We start from the raw sequence: 25,211 nt of genomic DNA, 5'->3' as shown, positions 1-25,211 counted from the left end.
GGATGGATCGGACTTCCCTAGCCATCAATCTGGCCTATCGTAATGGGACAATAATGTTTACTTGGTCTTGAGTTGGGGGGGTGGGGGTGGGAGGGTTACGTTACTTTCTGATTATTCGTCTGATACTCAAGCGATGTATACTTGTTTTTGTTAATCTGTTAAAACCAATAAATACATTTAAAAAAAAAAAAAAAAAATAAATGCAAATGCATAAGAGTAATATTCTTAGCATTACTCGAGCCTACGGCCACACCACACTGAATGCGCCCGATCTCGTCTGATCTCGGAAGCTAAGCAGTGTCGGGCCTAGTTAGTACCTGGATGGGAGACCGCCTGGGAATACCAGGTGCTGTAGGCTTTTTTGTGCTCAAAAAAAAAAAAAAAAAAAAAAAAAAAAAAAAAAGCAAAACGTTATCCGTTGGCCAATTGTTGGCTCAGTTAGGTACGTTATTGCATACAATCTATTACTGTTGGATATTTTTTAATAAGTATGCAAGATAATTAATGCAAACATTTCTTATAACCTAAAAACCAACATTACCTCCGGTTTTTGTTTAAATCATCAGTTTTAACAGATACACACTATAGAAAGTAAACTCAGAACAAAGATAGATGAGGTACCTTGTAACCTGTCTCGACTCCACAGGTCTAACCACTTGAAAAACACAAAATCAAGACACCTACATTTTTTATCGAAATGATTCAATTAACTTTTAATAGAACGGGTCCGAAAGCCTCCATCAATCCATCATTCTGAAATGAACTAGATCAACCATAACTTTCACCCAAAAAAAAATACACTACACACTAAGGCTAAACAAAAAACACCTAACAAACGCTTTCAACAGGGAGAGTACCGCGAGCCTTGAACTCTGCATACATCAAACCACTCCGAGGATACTACGGGCAATGTGGAAGACCTCTCTAACTACAGGCTGATATAAAACATTCAATTTCAAGAAAAACTGCTAGAGACCTATGCCTACGAACAAACACTGGAACAAGTAGAAAACCACCAACTATTGGACCAAGAACAGGTCGGCTTCAGACCCATGAGAGGGACAGAGACAGCACCTCTCTCTGTCTGGGATGACCTAAATTCCACGTGTCTGAAACACACAAGGATGTTTTCTATAGCCCAAGATGTCTATATACATATTTCTATACGCCTCAAATTGATCTGTGAATTTAATACACACCTCCTCTTGATGCAAGGGAAATTGTGCAGCAACTAAGCACCGCCGTCTACAAACATGGTGTTCGGCATCAGCATCTGCTTAGGCTACACACCATATTTGGTGCTTAAGTTGCAGCAATTAGACCCATAAAGTAGGGTATTGTGTGGCCATATACAAAGTAAAAGTGTCCGAACACCTGAGACAAGTGTATTGCGGTGGCCATCTTTTTTTTTTTATTATTGATATAGCTGATGTAAATCACCTTTACAATGTTTTAAGTTAAGAAATTGATCACAAAATATGAAAGAAATAAGTAAACATAAAATATATACATGTGACTTAAATTCAAACAAATTCATACATTGATTAAAACTCGTTGATGGGCTAAATTATCCTGAAACCATATCAGCAGGTAAATTAAAAAGTCCCTCTAAAAGAGGAATACAATTATTGCCTTCTAAATTTTTGCAAGTTTTTTGCGAAGAGAAAGCCTGCTCTTAAAGTTCAAATAGCCATTGCATCAACATGAATTGAGCTTACTGGTGAGTATGCTACTGTATATCCGTTATCATCCTGGCATTGCTCTCATTCAGTTTTAAATTGTGCAAGAAGGCAATTGCTCTTAGTCTAACTATTGTAGAGAATCCTGAATGAAGTATAGTCCATAATATTTCAGATGTCATGGCTCTGTAGGGCTCTGTGAATTGTATGAAGGCCTTCTGACGCTGTTCCATCAGTCGAGCACACTCTGTCAAAAGATGCTTTAGTGTTTCCTCTTGATCCACTCGCTGACAGAAGCAACAAACAATGTCTGAGATATTTATTATTTTGCGTCGGGCTAACAACTTTTTAGTAGGCCACAGATTGAATCTCAGATGAAGAAAATCATTTCTATGCTCTATTGATGGTGCTTATAACTCTGGGCTACTGTGTTTTTTGATTGCAAACAGTTCCACATCAAAATCACAATACTTGTTACATTTTTCCCTGGTGTTGATCCAGTCTCTGAAAAATAGTTTTGTTTTGACCTGCCCTGGATTCTGTAGAAGAACCACTAAAGTGACATCTGCTAGTGCTAGGGCCTGAATTACCAGATGACGCCATTTTATTTGTAAATTTGTCGGTGGCTGAAAGCACATAATCTGACAAAATGCCCAGTATAGTAGACGTATTGTGTGCTAAAAGGCACTTCCTAATAAGAGCAACCAGCTGCCACATATACCTCGCATCCATGAAATGAGACCTATTTCACTGCGAATCATAGGAAGTGGCGTAGATGTAGGTAGGTGGAGAATGCCTCGCCAGTATTTACCCTATAGGTTACTCCAAAACCTCTCCTGCAAGATAGGTTTTGATTCCGAAGCATAGAGAAGGATTGGTGTAACCTTTTGACAATAATAGGTTATTGCAGGGGCAATGGTGAATTTGCCATATTTGGCTTGAATAATCTGTGCTTGCTGTATCAAGGTCCTTCCTTTGGCTTGTAATGTTTGTCTATATGGCTGCATAACACCTCGCATGACTATGATGGTGCCCAAATAAGTGTAATATTGTACATTCTGAAGTCTAGTGCCCCTCAAATTCCAGAAAAAATACTTTTTCCTGTTTTTGTTAGCTGGATTGCAAAGCATAATCTTAGTCTTTTCCAAGTTTATTGTCAAGAGATTCTGTTCTGTATATAGTGCTACTGTCTCTAAGGTTCTCTGGTGACCTTTTGGAGTCTTCGATATTATGACTAGGTCATCTGCATACATCAGAAAAGGCACTGGTTTATTTGCCAGTTTAGGGGGATCTGTGAGAATGTTCGCAAAAGCTTGACCCACATCTAAGATGAAAAAATTAAAGAGGGCGGAAGCAAGGGTGCACCCTTACTTCAGCCCTCTATGAGTCATTATAGGATCAGACAACTTCCCATCAGCTGTTCATCTCACTTGTATAATGTTGCTAGTGTGGAGATCTTTTACGAGAGACGCAATGTGGGAAGGAGATACCTGTGCAACCATTTTCTGAAGTCATAATTCCCTAGAGACCGAGTCAAAAGCAGCTTGCAGATCGATGAAGGTCATATATAACGGTTGCTTTATTAGGTGATGATGTTCGGATATAAATCCTGTGGAGAGGATTTCTCCGACAGGAATCTATGGTCACCTTATTAAAGTCTCTCAAGATGAACGTGGAAAATAGCTTGCAAGGCGCGTCTAGAAGCGCGATCGGTCTGTAGTTTCCTGGAACAGAGTAACTGCCCTTCTAGAATATTGGAACAATCGCCGACGATCGCCATGATGTTGTTATGGTGTGAGTTATGATGATTTGTTGAAAGATATTGTACATCATTTTGGACCAATAAGTAGGGTTCTGCTTAAACATAAAATTGCTCAAGCCATCGGGGCCAGATGCCCGAGAGTTGTTGAGTTTATTTATGTAAAAAAGAACATCTTCTTCCAAAATGAACAATCCCTCATAGTTGTGAGGCTCAGGACTGATGTACTCATTATAGCACATTGTTCACATGTACACAGAAGTAAAGTGTGACACCCAATCATTTTCGTTCACACCATTCAACTGACCGGCTTTTGAGCACTGTTGTTTGCAATGTTGTTTAAAGACCAAATTTGGGCTGTATTTTTCGGAAGGATGTTGCTTAGCATGGACTCTCCCACTGTTGCAATTGGATCTGATGTGAACAAAGCCAGTTTCTCTATTGGCAGTTGAGTGATTTTATTATTCTATATTTGTCATGGCAGTTTGAAGGGACAACAAGCTTCTTGTCTTTATGCAACAGAGACCTTTTCTTCTGAACCAGATAACCAAATTCATGTCTAGGTTTGTAATGCATGGAAGTTTCAGTTTGTTATTGGGTCTGATAAATATGGAAAAATGATGTGTAGTCGCTTCACGTCTCTGTCCCACCTTGAAAACTGCTCTCTACATTATTATGAAATGAAGTTAAAGACCGATAGTTCCACATGAGCCGTGTTCGAGCATTGTTAACTATCACGGGGTGATGGAAATTTCTAAGAGTAGAAGCGAAAGGCCCTCGCTTTGTACTCCAAATAAGGTTTACGATTTCATGGTCACTACTTGGGACAGGACTTGGAAGCTTGCTGCCACCTCGAACGTGCAGGAATCAACAAAAGCATAGTCAATTATGGAAGTGCTGAGCCCCCTTCGCCAAGTAACTTCTGCCGTGGTCTGACCTCGTAGGGACCCATTGCACATTAAAAAGCCTCTTTCTTTCGTCAACAAACTCCACCTCAGACAAGACAAATTGTATTTGGGATTATAAAGAGGCAAAATTTGTAAATTTAGATCACCAATCAGAATCGTATTGGTTATGTCAGGTCTCTACAATGGTGTTCATGAGAATGTCCAGATCAAGAAACAAATCATCATCCGATATCCCCTTCGGGTTGCAGTACATATTTACAATTGCACTGACACCACCAGGATGAGTTATCTTGCCCATGAGTAAGTACAGGTTATGCGCTGCCCAGAATGTAAGGTGCCAATTCTTATGATTCTTTATGGCAACTACCATACCAGAGGAGGGTCGACCACGGGCAGAAGACTTGGCCGCATATAAAATGATGGTATGATCTTCCCATATTGGAGCTTGAACTAGCCACCTCTCTTGTAAGACTATTATGTCATGAACAGCTAAAAAATCAGCACTAGCCCCTAATAAGGGGGAAAACCCACACGTGTTCCTAACTAATCAGGGAGATGTCCCCCTCCCCAGTTATAACTGTTGGCTATAAATTGGGATCTTGGTTTCTACCATACCCGAGTGTGGGTTTTCTGTGGCTATTGCTAATATAACCGCTTGGATTGACAGCATTTTTTTCCTGTTCAAATGAAAAAAAAGCTCTTCTTATTTTCTAAGATTTGTTTGCCTTCAGAATTGATGATGATAGGATCTCGTGCTAAAACAAACTCAAGAGCAAACATGTCCATTCGGGCTTGCCATAGAGCATTTCTGACTAACCATAGTCTCGCAATTGAAGAGTTATTCTCAGTAACAAATTCCATTTGTTCGATGTCAACAGTTGTAATGTCTTGTAGACTGCTCACCTCCTCACATATAGCCAATATGCTTGACCTATTCATTACATAGGTTGTGAAGGGAGCCGGATGGCATTTTATAATAAGCCGATGGTATTTATCCCATTTGTTTTTTACTTAGTTAGATTCAGTAGAGCACACTGTCCGCCCAGTAGTATGTACAGTACCACCATTGTTTGCGTCACTCACTTTGTTGTTAAGTGAGTCTACTGGTAGATATGGCAAGTTCTGATCATGATTACATGGATGAGAATGAGTAGTATTCATCAGGAATTGTTTGATTGCAACATTACGGCTTAGATAATTCTCCAACGCTTTGGCAATTTGGTCATCTATGGAGTTGCCTGCAGGTTGTTGTATTACCTTACTTGTAGAGTGTGTAATCACTTCATCTAATTTAGAACCATTTCTCCGCTGTTTTGGGGTACTACATTGAGAAGTTTTAGGGGTATCTATGATGTTAATAGATTGGCTACCTCGTATCATCAAGGAATCTTTAGAAGTTTGGCCCAAGTGTCCCATGGCATGCCCTAGCATCATACTACTTTATTCAGTGATGTTAGCGACTTCTAAATTATGTGACATTAATTGAGAGGTTATTTTGTCATGTCCATCTACTTCTTGGCAGCCCACCCGACTCGGATGAGACTCTCGTATATGGTGAGAAGGAAATCACCTGTGGAATTTCTTGTATCACCACTGTGGGATGAGCACTTGTGTGTTGTAGAAGGGCATATTGCTGGATTGATCTGTTAATTTGTGCTTGAATGTCCGCTAGTACAGAGAATTCACTTTGTTTTGTGGAATGAGAACAGAACTTGCTTGCTCAACTGGAACAGTAGGCAAGCAAGGTTCGAGTGATCTTGTAGATGAAGCAGTTCTACTTTCTCTTTTAGCAAGAGAATCTCGGCTATCAGGTCGTTTAACGGTGGATAATCTACGACCTTTGAGGGCTGAGAGATTCCTTCATTATTAGGTTTTTCTGTGATTTTTGAGTTTTGGCTTTTGCAACTCGCTTTTTGGGAGCAGATCTAATTTGAGGGGCCAGACATTTAATCAACTGTTTGATGTTAGGTCTGGCTCGCAGCGGCAATGCTTTTTGATTTTTTGATTTTTTTGCTGGGCAAGAGAGCACTAAACCTTGTTGTTTCGGTACTTTGGGAGTTACAAGTTGTATGAGGTCTTCTGACCCACGTTAAGTGCAGTTGGAATAAAAATGTGATTTGTTTTAGAGACGTTAGACACATCATGTCCTATGTTCACCATGTGTGTTTCAGTGCTAAATGATGGTGAATCGAGACAAAATGTGGGTGTTGCTATGTTGATCATTGACACAATTGGTTACAACCAATTGGGTCAACTCACTTTCCCGATCAGGAACTGTTTGTTCCTTGATAATTCTCCTAATTTCAGTTACAGCTGTTATAGTTGCTGCCAAATGTCTCAGGCCTTTGATTCGGTCCTGTGGGTGAGATATAAACACTGAGTCAAAGTCCTTGTTCTGTACATTCGGGACTTCTCCGCTTGAGGAGAAATGTGTTTTTTGTATCATGTCTCGCATCCATATCACTAGTTGATTTATCTGCTTGGATTGCTCATTTAGTTTCGAATCTAGTGTTTCAAATAATTTAGTTAGCATGACTATAGTCTTATTCATTGCTTTCAATGTTATTTTCAGCAAGGCATTCTGTGAGCAAACTGGAAAAGAGTTGTTTGATTTTTGAGGATCACTGTGTCTCTCTGACTCTGATACGTCTGTAGTTGGACTATATATATATATATATATATATATATATATATATATATATATATATATATATATATAGTGATCGTGTGTATCGAATGCAAAGTTGGCGATCAAGCTTGGTGATCGATAAAGGCCGTTGTCTTCTGAAAGTAGTAAAGACGATGACGCTATTAAAAAAAGGTTTTCTACGGTGTTATTACTAACATCATTTTCGTGCTCATAAGATACTGATGATGTATGAGAAGGTGGCACGTCAGATGTTGCACTGTGTATGTCTTCTAAACACAGACTGGGTGTAGACGCTGACTTTGATGCGCCATCAGACCTTAATGACACATTTTTCTCAGGGAGCAAGGTTGTTGCAGAAGCCGGCAATTGCTGCCCTTCAACTGACATTAACTGAGTGTCATTAATGGACAGATTACCAGGGTCTATGTTTGGTACGGTTTCTATAAACACACCATAATATTAATAGAACTATTTACTGATGGTTTGCAAAAGTCACGGATGTCACCCGCACATGTCCTCTTTTCGTGATTAGCAAGAGGACGATTCAGCATTTTACGTTTCAAGATATTCGCCGAAATTGGGCGAGCAGGAGTTGACCTCAAGACTAAGGCAGTACTTGAGGTTTTTAAAGTATTTGGCATGTTTATCTTAAGAGAATACCCTGAGGAGGGCATGAAAACAAAACACTTAGGAAAAACTATTGGTTGAAAGAGTGTTGCTAGCACGCTGTTATCTAATGAAATCACGTTAGGTCACTTGGCATTCACTGTCAGAAGTAATCAATGACACTGTTAAATGATAACCTTCTATCATAACAATGCCGTGTATGTTGGATTTACGTGAATTGTGTCTAATCAATAGCTTTGTCCTCAGTTGACTATTCCTGAGAGGGTAAGATCACACAATGTGGAAGCCAACTGTTCAATGGGTCAAGCCCTACAGTCACAGTTGCGCTACGTAAGTCCTCCGGTGATTTTATAGATCCATTAAGCAGACCTCATCTGTTGTTCGCACGCAGTACAATAAGACTGTCAAGGAGTAATTGCGCACGTTGTGACCGCGATATATAGGGTCATAAAATGTTTTACTTTACAAAGTGCAAACAAACCAAGAAGTTCTGTATCGATGATTGATAGTGAGATGCAGTGCCCTGTTCAAGGAAGGGTCAATTAGCTGTGTCAAGTTAAGTTAATGGCTCAGAGCTTACCACAATGATGAGGACTGGCCCACTCCCCTCTCGCCGTTCACCAGACACACTGTGAGTGCTCCGCGCATGTGTAGTGTTTTTGAAGAGAAAGTTGACTTTAGCAGTGCTATAGAAAGAGGACTGATGTAGGCTGATGACAGCTCCAAAGGCTGTAATAGAAATTCAATTCTCCAGTGAGGTAAAACAGGCAGCACCTTATCCCAACACTAACAACAGACACACTGCGAGCACACCGTGCAGCACTCCGGGAGAACCAAGGTTGATGGACCCACATTGGGGCCACCAGAATCATCCTGACTGGTTCCTGGTGCATCATGTGCACTATCCTGTTGAGTAGGGGAGTGAGGGGGGAAAAGCATAGTTAAATTTCCCTGACCATGTTATCAAGAGACCGTTCCCCTTGGAGCGGTTCTGCGGGTACCTGGAGGCGTAATCTGGGCGCTTTGCATTCTCCAGAGTTGAAAACAAGTCAATCTCTGGGAAGTCCGGGACAATGTCTTCGTGCAATTGCCACTCGTACTCTACGGGTAGTGGGAAGTCTCTGCTGAGTATGTCCACCAGAAGATTGAGTTCCCCTGGAACGTGTTGTGACTTGAGGAACATTTTGTGTTGAGAGCCATTTCCATATGTTCTGTGACAGTTTGGATAGCCCCTGAGAGTGAGTGCCCCCTTGTTTGTTTAGGTAATACATGGCCGTAATACGGTCCGTGAGGACTAGGACGGTCTTCCCCTGGAGGTCTGTCTGGAATGCCTTCAGAGCCTTGAACACTGCTCGCAGTTCCAATAGGTTTATGTGGTTAGTTGCTACCGCTGGGGACCACACGCTGTGCGCAGAAGGAGGTGGTCTCCCCACCCTGGCAAAGATGCGTCTGGTTTTCCCCTGCAGAAGGTTTCCCCTTGACCACCACTGCAGAGACTGAACGAGGGCTGCCGAGACAACCACTAGATAGCCCTATTGTCGGCTGACCTGACACCATTGGCTTGACAGCCACTCTTGCATGGGGCGCATGCGCAGACGTGAGTGTGGAACTAGATAAATACAGGAGGCCATCATCCATAACAGTCAGATGGCTTTGCGTACGATCACCTCAAGACTGGCTACATAGTGAGGGAACTGGAACAGCATGTTTTGAACCCTCTCGTAGGAGGGAAAGACAAGACAGTCTTTGGTCTTAATTAGAGCCCCCAGAAACTGTTTGACTTTGCTGGGGTCCAGGCTGGACTTTTTCTCATTGATCAAGAACCCCAGACTGCGGAGGAGATCTATCGTCTTCAGGGTATTTGTTAGCCATGCTCCATATGAATCCCCTATTAGCCAGTTGTTGAGGTAAGGGTAGACTGGGGAGGACTGCCTGCGCAGGTGAGCAGCTACTACCGCCAGTACCTTTCTGAAAACCCAGGGTGCTGAGGCAATGCCGAAGGGAAGAACCTTGAACTGTTAGTGCGCATCCTCTGTCATGTACCGCAGGTACTTTCTGTGCGCTGGCAACATTGTTTGTTTGTTTGTTTGTTTTATTACTTGTATTGTGCACCAGAAATGCATGCAAAATAGACCAATGGAAGCCAAAGGGTTGAATTGTCTATCCAAATATCTGGAAATGTTCCCATGCAAGCGCCTGCGGAAATTCTATATGAAATTTAGATTGAATTTATTTTCAACTAAGGAGATCCAAAAGATAAGACACATAGGCCCTCATTACGACTCTGGCGCTAAACCATGGCGCTATTAGCACCATGATCGGTGCCGGAGTCCGCCATGGTGAAATAGGGAATTACCACCCCATTCCAAGGTTGCCGGGCGGTAATTACCCATTTCCCATTGGCCCTTCCCCATTCCCATTTTTGCCCCATAGGGCTCAATGGGAATGGGGAGGGCGGTAATTACGGTACCGCAAATTGCGGTACCGTAATTACCTTCAAGGTCCCTTTGCGGGTCCTACTTTAACGACTGTTAAGGTCGGGAGCCACAAAGGGACCTCGTAGTAAGGCGTTAAGGGGTTAATGGGGCCGCAACCTTTTACGGCGCCGTTAACCCCTTAACGCCAGGGTCCTAATGAGGGCCAGGCGAGACTCTGAAACATTGGGTCGACAGACCTAAGAACATGCTATCTAGAAGCTTAACTGGAGAAAATAACGACCAACAGTCGTGAAGACTGGTGGACTAAATTGCATAGTGGTGACTCTCAACGCTTAACTGTAGCGCTAGCACTCTATCTTGAACAATTGAATGAGAAGTTGCTCAGAGATGATGCAACAATCACTCTGGCCCACAGTAATGAATGAAAAGGATTCAATGTGAAAGAGAAGCTATTGGAACTCTAAAAGGATAGGAAATGCAATTGAAACTGAAAGGGCACGATATAGCTAACATTTTAGAACGTAGAATGAGAGTGTAGCAATTTCTTTTCTGTGTTTGTATATTTCTGGTGATTTTTTTGAAAGTTTGTAATAAACTATAATAAAATAAAATAAAAAAATAAAACATTTTGCTTATCCTCTGTGTAGAATACACGTGTCTGGGGTTGCTTTTGGTACTATTGTTCATAAGAGAATTGCCCTAGCACTTCGGTGCTGGACTGCCCATTTGGGTGGGAGAAAGACTGATATGCAAATGCATATTTCCTATCTGTGAAATGTACACCGAGGCTTGGTGTCTGTCAAACCCTCTGCTAGACCCAAACCCCACACACACATGCAATCTATGGCACTTGTGGTGATGGCTTCCGTTAGGTAAGATTTTCATACTAATGATAAATCTTCCTGACCTGTGTCAAGCCCAGAACTATTAGATTTACTGGTGGATTATTTTTTCTTATACCTCTGCGAGTGGGAACCTTTTTCCACACTCACAGAATATTTTACTATTTTTATGGGTGTGATTTTCTGGGCTCTCCATATTGTCTTTTAAAATGTATCCTCTTTGACATCTTTTTGACAATAAGTGCCTGTTGTTGCTGGGTTGCCCTAGGGCTGCACTTTTAACTTTCTCTGGCTAACCTTGTGAGAACTACTTCCCAAGGGTAGAAAGGATCTTGGGATCCCTTTTACAGTTTTACTGAATTAAAAACAACGCCTTCCAGAAAGGAAGGAGTCGGTACCTACCCCTCTCTCAACCCATACGACGGAGTGAAACCCTGTTAGATTAAGATGACAGGGCAGTGGATATAGCAAAGAAAACTGCAAGTTAAAATGCTACATTAGAGTAGGGATTTGTTCTGTTTATTCAACTCTCCCAAGTGTGTGTAACTAAATTTCAAACAAAGCGAAGCACTAAATGCTCTATTCTCGCATATATTCTTATTCTACCAGGTATCTCAAAATGTAAAGAATATCGTTAGGATCTGTGGTCGACCGGTTTCAGTGACTATTCCTTATTCAGGTCACCTTCGTCAGGACCGTATAATTACTGTCTTCATTCTTGGGTCTTATTAGCAAAAAGCTCTCAAGGTATAGGAATTGACATTTTCTTCAGACCTGTAGAGGGGACATAAATAGAAAACCACACCATGGCCCTCATTACTTCCCAGGCGGTAAGTTACCGCCTGGGTCGTACCCTTACCACCATGGTGTAAACTATGTTTACACCATGGTGGATGGTGGATTTACTGCCCCATTCCAAGGTGAGTGGGGCGGTAAATCCCCATTTCCCATTTTACCCTTCCCCATTGCCATTTTTGCCCCATAGGGCATAATGGGAATGGGGAAAGGCGCTAATTATGCCACCGTGCGTAATTAGCACCAAGGTCCCTTTGCGGCATGGGTTTTAACGCCTGCAAAAATCAGGCGTTAAAATCACCATCCCGCAAAGGGACCTTGGAATCAGGCGTTAAGGGTCGGCGCCGTTTACGGCGCCGTAAACCCCTTAACGCCTGGGTCCTAATGAGGGCCCATTTCTTACATGCCTGATTGTCATCAGTGCTTTCTGGGCCTTCTCATGAATCTACCTTCGTCTCCTCCAGCTAATCCAGAATAGGGTAGCAAGACTTATCCTTGGCCTTAAGCCCAGGGACCGCATCTCTCCTGCCCTAAAACCTCTTCACTGACTCCCGGTTGTTGAACTGATTAAATTGAAATCCCTCTGCATCATCCACAAGGATGTCTGGGGTCGGGTAACACGCCATCTGCAACTTTCTCTTACTAAATACTCTCCCTCTAGACCTCTACGTTCCTCTGGCACTAACTCTCTGTGTGTAAAACGTTTCACTAAACAGAGGGCCAGAGGCCAATCTCTTTCTTCAGCTGTCTCGCTCTTATGGAACAGCCTCCCCCCTCCCCTTCTTCTTGAACAGCACTTCCTCAAATTCCAGAAAATCCTCAAGACATTCCTCTTCACTTCCTCCTTCCCTTTTCTGCTAATCTTACAGTCGCTGTGATTGGTGACCAGGGCCCTTATGTGTCCTTCGGGGTCCTGGCCTTCCACACCCAATCGCCCCAGTCTCTGTCTACCTCGTAGCACTTGCCTCTGAACCCACCGGCCTTCATCCTGTAGGCTTGCACTCATCTACCCAATGCAGCTCCAGGCCGAATAGCACTTACCTCACCATGCACTTCAACTACTGCTCACCAACAAGCATGGACATTCCAGCACCTACCCCCACTCCCATTTCCCTGCTTCTCGCTGCACGTGCACGTTTTGAAAACTCACAGGGCATTGCAAGTTTGTCTTTATCCTCCACTGTACTTATTGTTTTCAATCCCATGTTTCCTCCCTGTTGCTCTGTGGGTGCTTTGAAACAGAATTGACTTGCTGTATAAGCGCTTAATAAATGCACAATAAATAAAATTCAGGAAATACAGAACTAGGTTTATTCAAAAATGCATACTTGCATCACCACGGGAATATGTCACAGGTATGTTGTGGACGTCTTGTGTGTCCAAGACTATCAATTACAGGTGGTGGGGGGATTACCTGCAATATCCCAAACTCATTTCTGTATTTAAAAAAAAGGAAAGAACCACAAGTACGTTTATTACTGCGGTTATGTCAGGTGTAGAGCAGATAGTTAAAGGCTTTGCTATATCTCTTTGCTCAACAGTTCATTAAATGCAACCGAAATGACATCATCAGTACATCATTGTGGTCTTCCTACTGTGTGCATCTCCTTGCATGTCCGGAGTTAGGAAGATGCTCTCTCCTGTGTTTTTTATAGTCCGTTGTTCTCTGGTTGATGTACGGATCACGTGGCGGATGTCACACGGCCATATTGCGTAACACTTACGTGTCTCTCAAAGGTGCTGGAAAAGCTTCCACAAAGGTTATTTGTTTGAACTTATCAAATTCATGATAGATTATAGGGGGCTATGTCGTAAACACCTGGTTCCTGGATAGAAATCATGAAAACATAGGATAAAGTCCAGATGTAATGTCCTAGTCTCGGATAGGTATCGTTCTAAGTGGGTGGGATCGCCAAGTCATGCCACTGAATTGCTTCATTTAGACCCTGCGTGTCAGTATACAGTCTAAAAATCCACTTCTGCTCCTTCTAAAGAAGAAGGGCTCCAAAGTTACTGTCCCTCTTTAGTATCTGGATCTTTTCCAGAAAAGTCAATTTTAACAGGTCTTTTTGTCCTTTTTTCTACATAATGTTCTACCAGTGGTGCTGAGAGTTTCTTTGTTCTGATACAAGTTTTGGCATAGACGATTCTTTAATTAACTAATCTCTGTGTCATCCTTATGTATCTTAGGATGCATGGACATGTTATGGTGTATATAACATATGCAAATTGACAAGGGGGGGTCCTGGGAGTCTCTCTGCCAGACATTAGTCCTGGTTACGAGAGACTTACCCAGAGTCTTTAGCTCACTATCTTTCACAGAGAAGAAATATCCCAAACATATCAGTCTTTGTCCTGCCCTGGGGCAGTCCAGCACCGAAATGCTAGGCAATTCTCCTCTGAACAAGAGTACAAACAGCATCCCCAAACACGTGTTTCAGTCTGGTTGGACCTCATCAGTAGGGAGGAGCTGTGCCTCTCTAAGAATAGTGAGCAAGGGGTCCACGTCTGGATTCCCCTAGTAACTTAAGGTGAGACCCAAAGTTACTTGAATATGCAAATTGACAAGGGGGGTCCTGGGAGTCACTCTGCCAGACATTAGTCCTGGTTACGAGAGACTTACCCAGAGTCTTTAGCTCACTATCTTTCACATAGAAGAAATATCCCAAACATATCAGTCTTTGTCCTGCCCTGGGGCAGTCCAGCACCGAAATGCTAGGCAATTCTCCTCTGAACAAGAGTACCAACAGCATCCCCAGACACGCGTTTCGGTCTGGTTGGACCTAATCAGTAGGGAGGAGCTGTGCCTCTCTAAGAATAGTGAGCAAGGGGTCCATGTCTGGATTCCCCTAGTAACTTAGGGTGAGACCCAAAGTTACTTGAATATGCAAATTGACAAGGGGGGTCCTGGGAGTCTCTCTGCCAGACATTAGTCCTGGTTACGAGAGACTTACCCAGAGTCTTTAGCTCACTATCTTTCACAGAGAAGAAATATCCCAAACATATCAGTCTTTGTCCTGCCCTGGGGCAGTCCAGCACCAAAATGCTAGGCAATTCTCCTCTGAACAAGAGTATCAACAACATCCCCAGACACGTGGTTCGGTCTGGTTGGACCTCATCAGTAGGGAGGAGCTGTGCCTCTCTAAGAATAGTGAGCAAGGGGTCCACGTCTGGATTCCCCTAGTAACTTAGGGTGAGACCCAAAGTTACTTGAATATGCAAATTGACAAGGGGGGTCCTTGGAGTCTCTCTGCCAGACATTAGTCCTTGTTACGAGAGACTTACAAAGAGTCTTTAGCTCACTATCTTTCACAGAGAAGAAATATCCCAAACATATCAGTCTTTGTCCTGCCCTGGGGCAGTCCAGCACCGAAATGCTAGGCAATTCTCCTCTGAACAAGAGTACCAACAGCATCCCCAGACACGTGTTTCGGTCTGGTTGGACCTCATCAGTAGGGAGGAGCTGTGCCTCTCTAAGAATAGTGAGCAAGGGGTCCACGTCTGGATTCCCCTAGTAACTTAGGGTGAGACCCAAAGTTACTTGAATATGCAAATTGACAAGGGGGGTCCTGGGAGTCTCTCTGCCAGACATTAGTCCTGGTTACGGGAGACTTACTCAGAGTCTTTAGCTCACTATCTTTCACAGAGAAGAAATATCCCAAACATATCAGTCTTTGTCCTGCCCTGGGGCAGTCCAGCACCGAAATGCTAGGCAATTCTCCTCTGAACAAGAGTACCAACAGCATCCCCAGACACGCGTTTCGGTCTGGTTGGACCTAATCAGTAGGGATGAGCTGTGCCTCTCTAAGAATAGTGAGCAAGGGGTCCACGTCTGGATTCCCCTAGTAACTTAGGGTGAGACCCAAAGTTACTTGAATATGCAAATTGACAAGGGGGGTCCTGGGAGTCTCTCTGCCAGACATTAGTCCTGGTTACTAGAGACTTACCCAGAGTCTTTAGCTCACTATCTTTCACAGAGAAGAAATATCCCAAACATATCAGTCTTTGTCCTGCCCTGGGGCAGTCCAGCACCGAAATACTAGGCAATTCTCCTCTGAACAAGAGTACCAACAGCATCCCCAGACACGTGTTTCGGTCTGGTTGGACCTCATCAGTAGGGAGGAGCTGTGCCTCTCTAAGAATAGTGAGCAAGGGGCCCACGTCTGGATTCCCCTAGTAACTTAGGGTGAGACATATAACATATGCATACATATAATATACATTTCTGCAAGACTATGCACCTGATTTGATGTGTGTAACAGAAACATGGTTTACTGCCGCATCTGGCCCTAATATGGTCCATATTTTACCTGAGGGCTACTCTATTTACACATTGATCGCAACGCCAACCATCCTGGTGATGGAGTCACTTTAATTTTAAATAACGTCCTAATTTGATCGATTTTACCTTGACCTCAGGATATAGAAATGGAATCTATGTTTGTGAGAATTTCGGGTACTTCCTCTTTTACACTTCATGTTTTGATTGTATAATCGCCCACCTTCGTTTAGATGGACGAACTTTGAAAAGGCGTTTTTGAAACTTATCAGCTCTGGCTCTTTCACATAACAATCTGTGTATTTTAGGAGATTTAGATTTCTGGGCTGACTCTCTTCATTGAGCCACGACACCCTCCTTTTTATTGGCACAACTGCGAAAGAGACGCTGGGATCCAATGAACGGCAAAATGCCCAAACACAAAGCAAAAACAGCGAACAATATAAAGAATGCGAAAATTGTGTTTTTAATGTCCCAGCCCAAAACCCTTGTAATGTGCATTTGGAGAGCAACAACACAAGTACAACTGTGCTGACAGTGCACGCAAGTAATCAACTGCAGATAACGAGTTCTGACTTCTCATCTCAAAGAACAAATAACGTTCAAGCAGAGAACTTTGGACACGAGCTGAAAGAAGACGCACAGGCGCTCGATCCATCTGAAAGGCCTCAAGTGGGAGGGGCTAACATCCAGTCAAGGCGAAATTCACTTGCAGTGGCTAATAAATTGCTACTTGACCACACTAGAATAACTAATGAAGTGTTTACCAACAGTTGTACCAGAACAGATGTCCCATCAAAACTGCTCACGGCTTCGCAAAATGAAACAAATAAAAGGGATAATGACTCAGTTAGTGGAAACAGGAAACCAAATAAATGTAGAAGAGTTGACACTAGTAGTTCTCCAACCATTGTCTGCTCACAACGCTGAACTGCTGGCTATCACTATACAAGGGCCAACAAAACGAGAGAAATAAACTCAGAGAAGCCATCCGCACAGCGAAGTCAACATCAAAGACAGCAAAGTCGACAATCAGTTTCTGAAGATTCATCGTCTGACTCCTCATTCATAAAACACGAATTACCAAAGGTTACAAGGCAAGTGCCCAATTGTAACCTTGGTAGCACGTTTTAGAGATTAAGGCCGAAATAAACCATTGGACAAGTTGTCCAGGAACTAAATCTCAACATTATGTCAGCAATGACGATCGCCTTAGCTCCTGTTTTAAAAAAATGTATGAGCTAATAAATATAAATCACACAGATCAAAGCACGCTGATAGCCTTTATTGATTTCGCAACTCATTAACATGGCGTCTGCAATGAGAACACTTGAAATAAAGGCGAATGAGGAAAAGGAGAACTTCGAGCAAATTCATAACTCGATACAAGCGCATTTAAAGAAACATGGTGAAGATAAAAGGCTGTTGGCAGAAGTGGAGTGTGAAGCAGTAGCGCTACTAAAAATAAGCAAAATGACACACAATGCCGAGGCAACGAGAGGAAACAGCAATCCCAGGAACCAGCGGGAATCTAATGACACAGCTCCGCAAACACATCAATTGGACACACAAAAGGAAGTGTCTCAAGTAAGATACGAGGCTCTAAGGAGTCCAAACAATCTAAGAGCTATACAAACATTTAGAGGCTGTGAAATCACAAACTCCATAGAGGCACACCAAAAACACTCTGAAGACAGCATTGTGGTCGCAAAGCAAAAAAGCGACCACATAAATTAAAACTTGATGGACCGTCCATTGGGCCCTCTACTTCAGCGAATGCCGAGGGTATTGTAGGTAATCCAAGTACCCCCGAGGCAAGCCCTGAGCTGACATCTGCACAGGGGAAAAACAACTACTCACTATTTCAGCCTGGCAAAGCAAGAAATCAGTGTGATAGAGAGGTTAAAACTGTTGAAGTCAAGAAATCTAAATGCCAACCAAAAGGGAAAATGCTGAAATCCAACAATTCCCGAAATTTCTTTCATAACATCAAATCTTTCTGTGCAGAAAGAGAAGCTAGTAAAGGGCCCTAGAAGCATACAATATTAAGGAACTTACACAAAAACCTTCAAGAACAAATGAACCAATAAAAAGGCGAGTCAATGCATTTCCCGCTAAACTCAACATTGGACAACAGCTCCGAGCTGATAAATCTAACAACTCATGATACGTAATGCGAAGAGACAAACCTTGAAACCCAAACTGACTCCTTAAAAATTGCACATGATGTTAACTTAGAAATAGACGAACTTACAGAGATTGATATATCAATTGTGACAAAAGTGGAATGCTCTAAAATCACGTTGGTTCGAAAACAACATGTTGAACGAAAGCGTCACGTAAAGTTCAATAACCATGCTAAAGAACAAAAACAAAGATCCTCCAACTTCTATACATTAGAAGAAAAGAGGGCGAAAATTCTGAAAAAACCTCACTGATGCCAAATGGACCATATGAGCCGAAAACTAATGATAAGGTGCCTAGAGCCATACGATCATGTGACACAAGCGCCTTGAATCAAGGTCAAGATCCATCTCAGAAACCTCATCTGTCAACCAACAACAGTGCTTACTGTGATGCGACTTGGGAGGATAACATAAGGCACAAGAACTTGACCACCAAAAACTTGGCAAGGCAAAAGCTGCTTGCTAATTATCATCTACCTTTGGAACAAATGTTTACCGTCAATGGTGGTCTGATTCTCAATAGAAATAATGTGTTACGGCTACTGCACCATGTGCCCTCATTAAGAGCCATTGAATCGGATGACATTGCAGTCGTAGAGTTCACAGAAGAAAATCAACATGACTCTGTACGACTACATATAGAGTCGAGATTGATATGTGATCTTCTGATGGAAGCGGCTCTTTTGCTTCTACCTCTAGGATTTGATATCACAGAAGACCTAAGCTACCTAAGCTATCTAACCAAGAGAAAATCAGTGGATAATAAAAGTGTGAAAAAGGAAGAAATGAAATGGAATGAGGACAGTGAACAGCGAGTGATGGCGAAGGAGCATCCGGAGTTGAGACCAACATTCACAGAGGACAACAAGAACAACTCCATGTCGAAAAGTGACAATTGTGATTGGCAGAAAGATCTATTAAAGATAACATTCAATTATCAGGATCAGGATAACTCGAGAAACATCAGAGAAGATACCTTAACTACAAGGTGTTACAAAAGAAAAGAACTGGAGTTGGCTAGCAAGTTTCTACATTACTAGCGGGATCTTGGAACACCGGTGGTTTTGCGCACCTTTTCAACAACAATACATGTGACCTTAATCACGTTGACATCCTCTGCCTGCAGGAAACTTGGTTATCTGAAATACCAATTGCAGAGGGATATGAAATAACAATGAATCCTGCAATAATAGGAGCAAGAGGCGTCCCATGGCAGATCTCCTCACCTTAATTTTAAAAAAGGGCTTTGTATCATTAGCACTCTTAATCCAAGCCTGTACATCCAACTTACAGTCATCAAAAGTGATCAAGCAACTGAAGCAGATGACAACCAAATCAACATCTTAAACCTCTATTGGCACAACAAAGAGGCGGGATCAATCAGATACATCGATCAAATATCGACAATAATTGATCGCATTAGATACTCGGATACAAAAGCTAACATAATTCTGTGCGGCTTGACAAAGAATATTACAGCAGAAAACAAAAACACCAGAAACATAAGCAAAAACAGTTCGACCATCATATGGATTGAAGAACTGGACGCAAGAGGCATTTCTACAATCAATGGTAAAGTACTAGATGACAAGCCACCTCGTCCCACGTGGAAAAGCAGCAATAAGGAAGCTATCCTAGCCTACTACTGTGTTTCAGAAAGATTGGAGAAAAGAGTTTCCTCATTGCACGTAACACTGATGGATCAGAGCAATTGGTAGAATTGACGTACCATTGCTTAGCAGACCAAATGCAAAAACAGTGGAAACCCTCTGTAATAGTGGCGCCTGGCAGAAATAGACTTCAGCTAAATGCCAGCAAGATCAGCAAAATCACGGAGAAGTTCAAAACTTGTTAAAGCAATGGTAAGAGTTCTATAGTTTATTATAGCGCTCTGTTAGCCCAATATGTGGAAACACAACAAGGAGTGAATAAAAAAAAACATGTATTTGACCAAGAAATAGCAACAAGGAAAGGGGAATTGCGAGAAAAAAAATCAAAGCAATCGAAGGGACTCAAAACGTAGACAAAAACTTGACAAAGAAAAAACACAAACAAAAGTACAAAACCATCATAGAACAATGGGATACGGAAGTTATAGAGAGTGTTGAGTAATAAAAACTCAAGAGATTTCTGGAAATTGATAAATGACACAAGCGCCTACAACAAGTCATTTTGAGCAACATGGTGTGTGAGAAGCTGTGGGTGAGCCATTACAGCAAATTATTCGAGAGCCCCCACCCTGATGGCATCACCAATCAAATGCTGAAGGCCAACCCTGATGTGTGGGCTGAGTTCTGCATGTCACTCTTTATTCGAATAACAGCAGAGAAAGAAATTCCGATATTGTGGAGAACTCTATTGTGGGTCCGATATTTACAAAAGGCATAAGATCTGACCCCAAGAACTATCACCCAATTGCACTTCTTGATGCCGTGGGCAAACATTTTGCATCACAGATTCAGTCAAAACCTGGATCAAGTCCATGAAAATGTACGACCCACGACAAACAGGATTCGTAAAAGGAGTGGGATGTGGACTAAACTTGCTCTTAATCAACCTGTAAAAGATGAGAGCATTCTGTCAAGGAACACACACATATCTAGCATTTATAGATCTAGCACATGCTTTCAACAGTGTTGATGGGGAACTTCTATGGTTAAAGTTAATCAAATGCAAGTGACCAATAGGTCTTACCATGGCAATTAAAGAACTCCACTCCAACACTGAAATCAAAATACGGCTTGATCAAGCTGGCACACCATCAGCGCTGATGAAAACATACAGAGGGGTTAAACAAGGATGTCCACTATCATCCTTGTTATTTAACGTCTTTATAGCCAACATCGGTGAAACCCTAGAAAGCACAAATGCATTCCCACCAAAAATCAACGGTGAACATCTGGGATGGATAATGTATGTGGATGATCTTGTGCTGCTAGACGTGACGCCGGCCAGTTTACAACGCAAATTATACCTGCTTGAAAAATACATGGATACCAATGGCCTGAACATCAACGATGCAAAATTAGAAATCCTAATATTACAAAACCTAAAGGGAAAGACCAGAAACTGCAAGAACAAGTTTCAATGGTGTTTGGGAAAAGAAATACTGAGGAGTGTTCAATCAACAAGATACTTAGGAATGAAAATAAACTCCAGTATCAATGATGCACCCTGGGTCGAAAGCATCAAAGCAAAAAATAAACAATTATCAGCTCAAGGAAAGATCATTTACAAAAAATATTGTACGTGTTCACTGAGAGCTCTCACAAGATTTAAAAACAAAAGGTGGTGATTGCTCCAATTCATGGAGCAGACTGTGCCCTGGGATGCGATTGGACAGTATGGGACTCTCAGGAGTAAACCTTTTGTAGAGCAATCCTGCGCCTACCAAGAGGGGTTCCGAAAATCAGCATAAGATACGAACTGGGGCTGATTTCAATCAACGCCAGAGTGACATGGAACATGCTCTCTATATATAGAGAAATAGTGGTAGATGACATTATCCCGACATTCACCATCCTTTCACAACACAATAGTAAAGAAGAAACAATGGCTCAAAGATTGGGCAGCCACCTCAGATCAAAGATCCAAAAACAAACTGGGACAAAACATATGCAATGAAGAAAAAGCAATGAATACATTAGCGAAATATTTGGAGAAGTAGCCAAATAAACATCATTGAATGTTATACATAAAATTTCACTTTGATCTACTACCAACAAATTAGATCCTGGAAATAGGAAAATGCAATCCCTTCAAGGACAGTGAATGCAGATTCTGCAACAAGGGAGAGGAATCACCAAAACACATAACATTGCTCTGCACCGCCCTAGGATCACTAAGAACGAGACATCCGGGTCGCATCATTAAAAAAAACTGTCACTAAATGGAGCAGAATGGTGGGAACTATGTTGCAATGGATCAGACGCCAAGTTATCAATTGCACTAACCTTGTACCAAGCGCCTAGTGAGCACCATGATCAATTAATAAAAGAAATGAAGCGGTCAGTACAAAGGCGGGAATGCAATAAGGAAATATGTCTGAGTTAAATGGGATCGAGGAAATTTCATGCAAAATGGTAAATCTAATTTTAACAGTTTGTAACCAACTAATAACATGTAATTTAAAACAAAAACAATACATTAATAGGGACAGCTAAGGTCAGGCAATTGAAACTAAGCAGGCATACCTGCAGTCCATTAAAACCCCCGAGTATAAAACTCCCAAAGGCAGAAGAGAAGTTGAGCGATCTGCATGGCGTATTGGAAGTGCAGCTGAGCCAGGGCTGCCTAGAACCAGGCCAAGGAGAACAGGATGCTGAGACCCTACATGGCTGCAAGTTGAGGCAGAGGAAAGTGTGGCGAGGGAACCGTGTCTCCAGGGAGCCACAGGAGTCTACAGAAAGGAGCAGAGGGGCGTGCTGATCCCTTAGCTTGTGTGGCCAGAAAGATGCTTGTTCCCCTGGGTAGAGCATGAAGTTGAGGTGCGTCTGAGGGGCATGTGGTGAGACTCTGACCTCAGACGCGAGAACCGTTAACAAGGAAAGCTGAATCCATGACCAGAGAGTTTCTGAATGCGAGAAACCCAGTAGCAAGAGAGAAAGACTGCATACATTGTATTGGAGTGGTCTCAAGCGAAAGAACACTCGTTGTCGAAACGATCCGGTATCGGTTTAATGATAGAACAATGCTAAAGGAATACCATTAACAAGAAAACAATGCTAAAGAGATTATTGAAGGATACAATGTCAGAGTGGTCCCGTATAAAGTTATACACATTTGAAAGTCTGAAGTGAAAGAAGCACTCCAAGGGCAAGGGAGCTGTGCACAACTGAAGTGCAAGAGAAATAGATATCATTGAAGGGGCTCCATGATGGCAGGAGAGCTGTGTGAAAACAAAGTGGGTGCAAAACAGACACTAGCAAAGAGAGGCCATACAAAGGTGGAACGTGAGTAAGAGTCTCAAGAAAGTGTGTTGAAGTGATTATTGAACTAACCACAGGATAAAGGAATTGATAAAGGAAGCCCTCCTTCTTCGTCTCATCTGGCGTGAGCTGGAAGAGTTCCAATGCGCGGGTGACCATGGAGTGGAAAAAGCCCACTTTGTCTGGGGGTGAAGCCCTTGGAGGCGGAGAGATGCTGCTGTTGTTGTCGGTTAAATTAACGCAATATGATTTGGCATTTGATGGTTATTCATATGAGGCTGAGGAAGTCAGTAGATCCAGACTCTAGTTAAGCAGGTTTGCATATTGTTAATGAATGGTTGAAATACGGAATTGTTGGATTTTTGTTTTTGGATGTACATTAGGAGTCACAATAACATTATGTCTGTTGATATGTTTTAGAGCTTGCCCTGAGGATGGACTGAATGTCCGAAAATGTCCGAAATGCATCGGCTTGTGCTTCTGCCACATTAAAGAATGAAGCTATTGGGCTTCATTACGCGGTAGGTGGTAGCCATGGTTCTATTAGCGCCATGGCTACCCCCTTACCGCATTCCGGGTCCGAGTCCGGGTTCCCGAAATAGGGACTTACCGGGTCATTCCAACCTAAGAGGACCCGGTAAGTCCCCATTCCAGGAACCATTTCCCATTCGATCCCCCATAGGGCTCAATGGGAATGGGGATTGAGCTAATAACGGTACCGCAATTTGCAGTACCATTATTAGCTCTGAAGTCCCTTAGCGGGTCCCTTCCTTAACGCCTGGTAAAACCAGGCATTAAGGAAGGCACCCGCTAAGGGACCTCAGAATAGGGCGGTAAGGGATTACTGACACCGGTGCCCTTACCGGTGCCGGTAATCCCTTACCGCCTACCGCGTAATGAGGCCCATTGTGTTCCAGCACAACTGCATAAAAAATCAAGAAATACGGAAATATTTTACAGCCTTCACCGGCTGAACTCTCAAAAAATTTTGAGAATTTAAAACAATGTTCTTCTAACATTGCAGTGGTATTGACTACACTAAGGGCGTCTCCAAAGCTCAGTGGGAGTCCCAGTGAGCATTTTTTGTTTTTGCTTTTGTAGTCGGTGTCTGTTGTCGCTGTGTCTGTCCCTGTATCTCAAGGGGGGGGGGCACTGGTGGCTGGAGCGTAGGCTAGGATGCCTCTTCCTTTTCTTCGGCGGATGTGGCCCCAATGACAACAGGGTCATCGCCGGTGGAGGTGCCGTCAGCATCCTTGTCTGTATCTCCGATACCAGTGTGTGAAGGGTCGAGAGAATGTCCTGCAACAGATCTCTGGGAGGTGCCTGGGGGTAGGGTAGCTGGGCCCAGTGCCTATGTCGTCGCCCCTGCCATCGTCGTCGGCCTCTCCGGGGTGGACTACCTCCTCAACATTCCAGTCGTCATCCCCAACGTCTTACGGGATGGTATGGATGGAACCCTTGTCCTCCTCGTCGGAAAAATAAATATCAGGCTCGATTGAACAAAAATAGGATTTTCCTAGCAAAAAAACTAGAAAAATGCAAAAAACTGTAAGAGCGAAACACGAGGACTCCCAACACTCAGATGTGCGCTAAAAATCTTCTGACAATGAATGTCCCCGAAATACAGGTCAAGTTTCCCGATCCTAGTTGATTAGTAAAGAAAGTGAACATAAGGGAGGGGGAAGAGAAGAAAAATCTGTTAGTGCCGTGATGTTGGGATATAGAGAGTCCTGGTATTTGGCAATCACACGGGACCCTGGGGTGGTTCGAACCGATTCCCCGACATATTTAGTGCGTGTCGCACTGCATTTATGGGTACAGCATCTAAAATCTTGTGGTTATCCGGCTGTTTATTTGTATGTCGGTTCTGGCCTCACGCGCCCAAGCTCGCTATCTCGATGCGAGTTGTCCGTATGCAGAACTCTTTGGAAATGGATAGCGGGTCATGTGATCGCTATCTAATGCGTTTGTGAATGACGTGCGTACGTGTAACCCGAAAATTCAACACCTTGCTTTTCAGGATGGTAAGCTTACAGCTCGTATTTAGATTGTTCTTTGAAATGCGAACCCAAGGTGATTAAAGAATGAGTTAATTTTCTTTGGAAATTTCGGTCATTATC

At 42.7% G+C, this 25,211-nt stretch overlaps 1 non-coding gene and 1 pseudogene across 1 annotated transcript; one reads left to right on the top strand and one right to left on the bottom strand.

The window, feature by feature from the left end:
* The window catches only part of LOC138498498 (zinc finger protein 850-like), a 661,846-nt pseudogene that overhangs the window by 15,047 nt on the left and 621,588 nt on the right, over nucleotides 1–25,211 (bottom strand).
* LOC138498746 (5S ribosomal RNA) lies at nucleotides 240–358 on the top strand. Its single transcript, XR_011278855.1, has one exon. It is a non-coding gene; the product is annotated as a 5S ribosomal RNA (ribosomal RNA).

This window comes from Ambystoma mexicanum, chromosome 5q (assembly GCF_040938575.1).
Source record: "Ambystoma mexicanum isolate Mex_15411 chromosome 5q, UKY_AmexF1_1, whole genome shotgun sequence".
Lineage (NCBI taxonomy): Eukaryota > Metazoa > Chordata > Amphibia > Caudata > Ambystomatidae > Ambystoma > Ambystoma mexicanum.
This window is presented reverse-complemented; position numbering and strand designations above follow the sequence as displayed.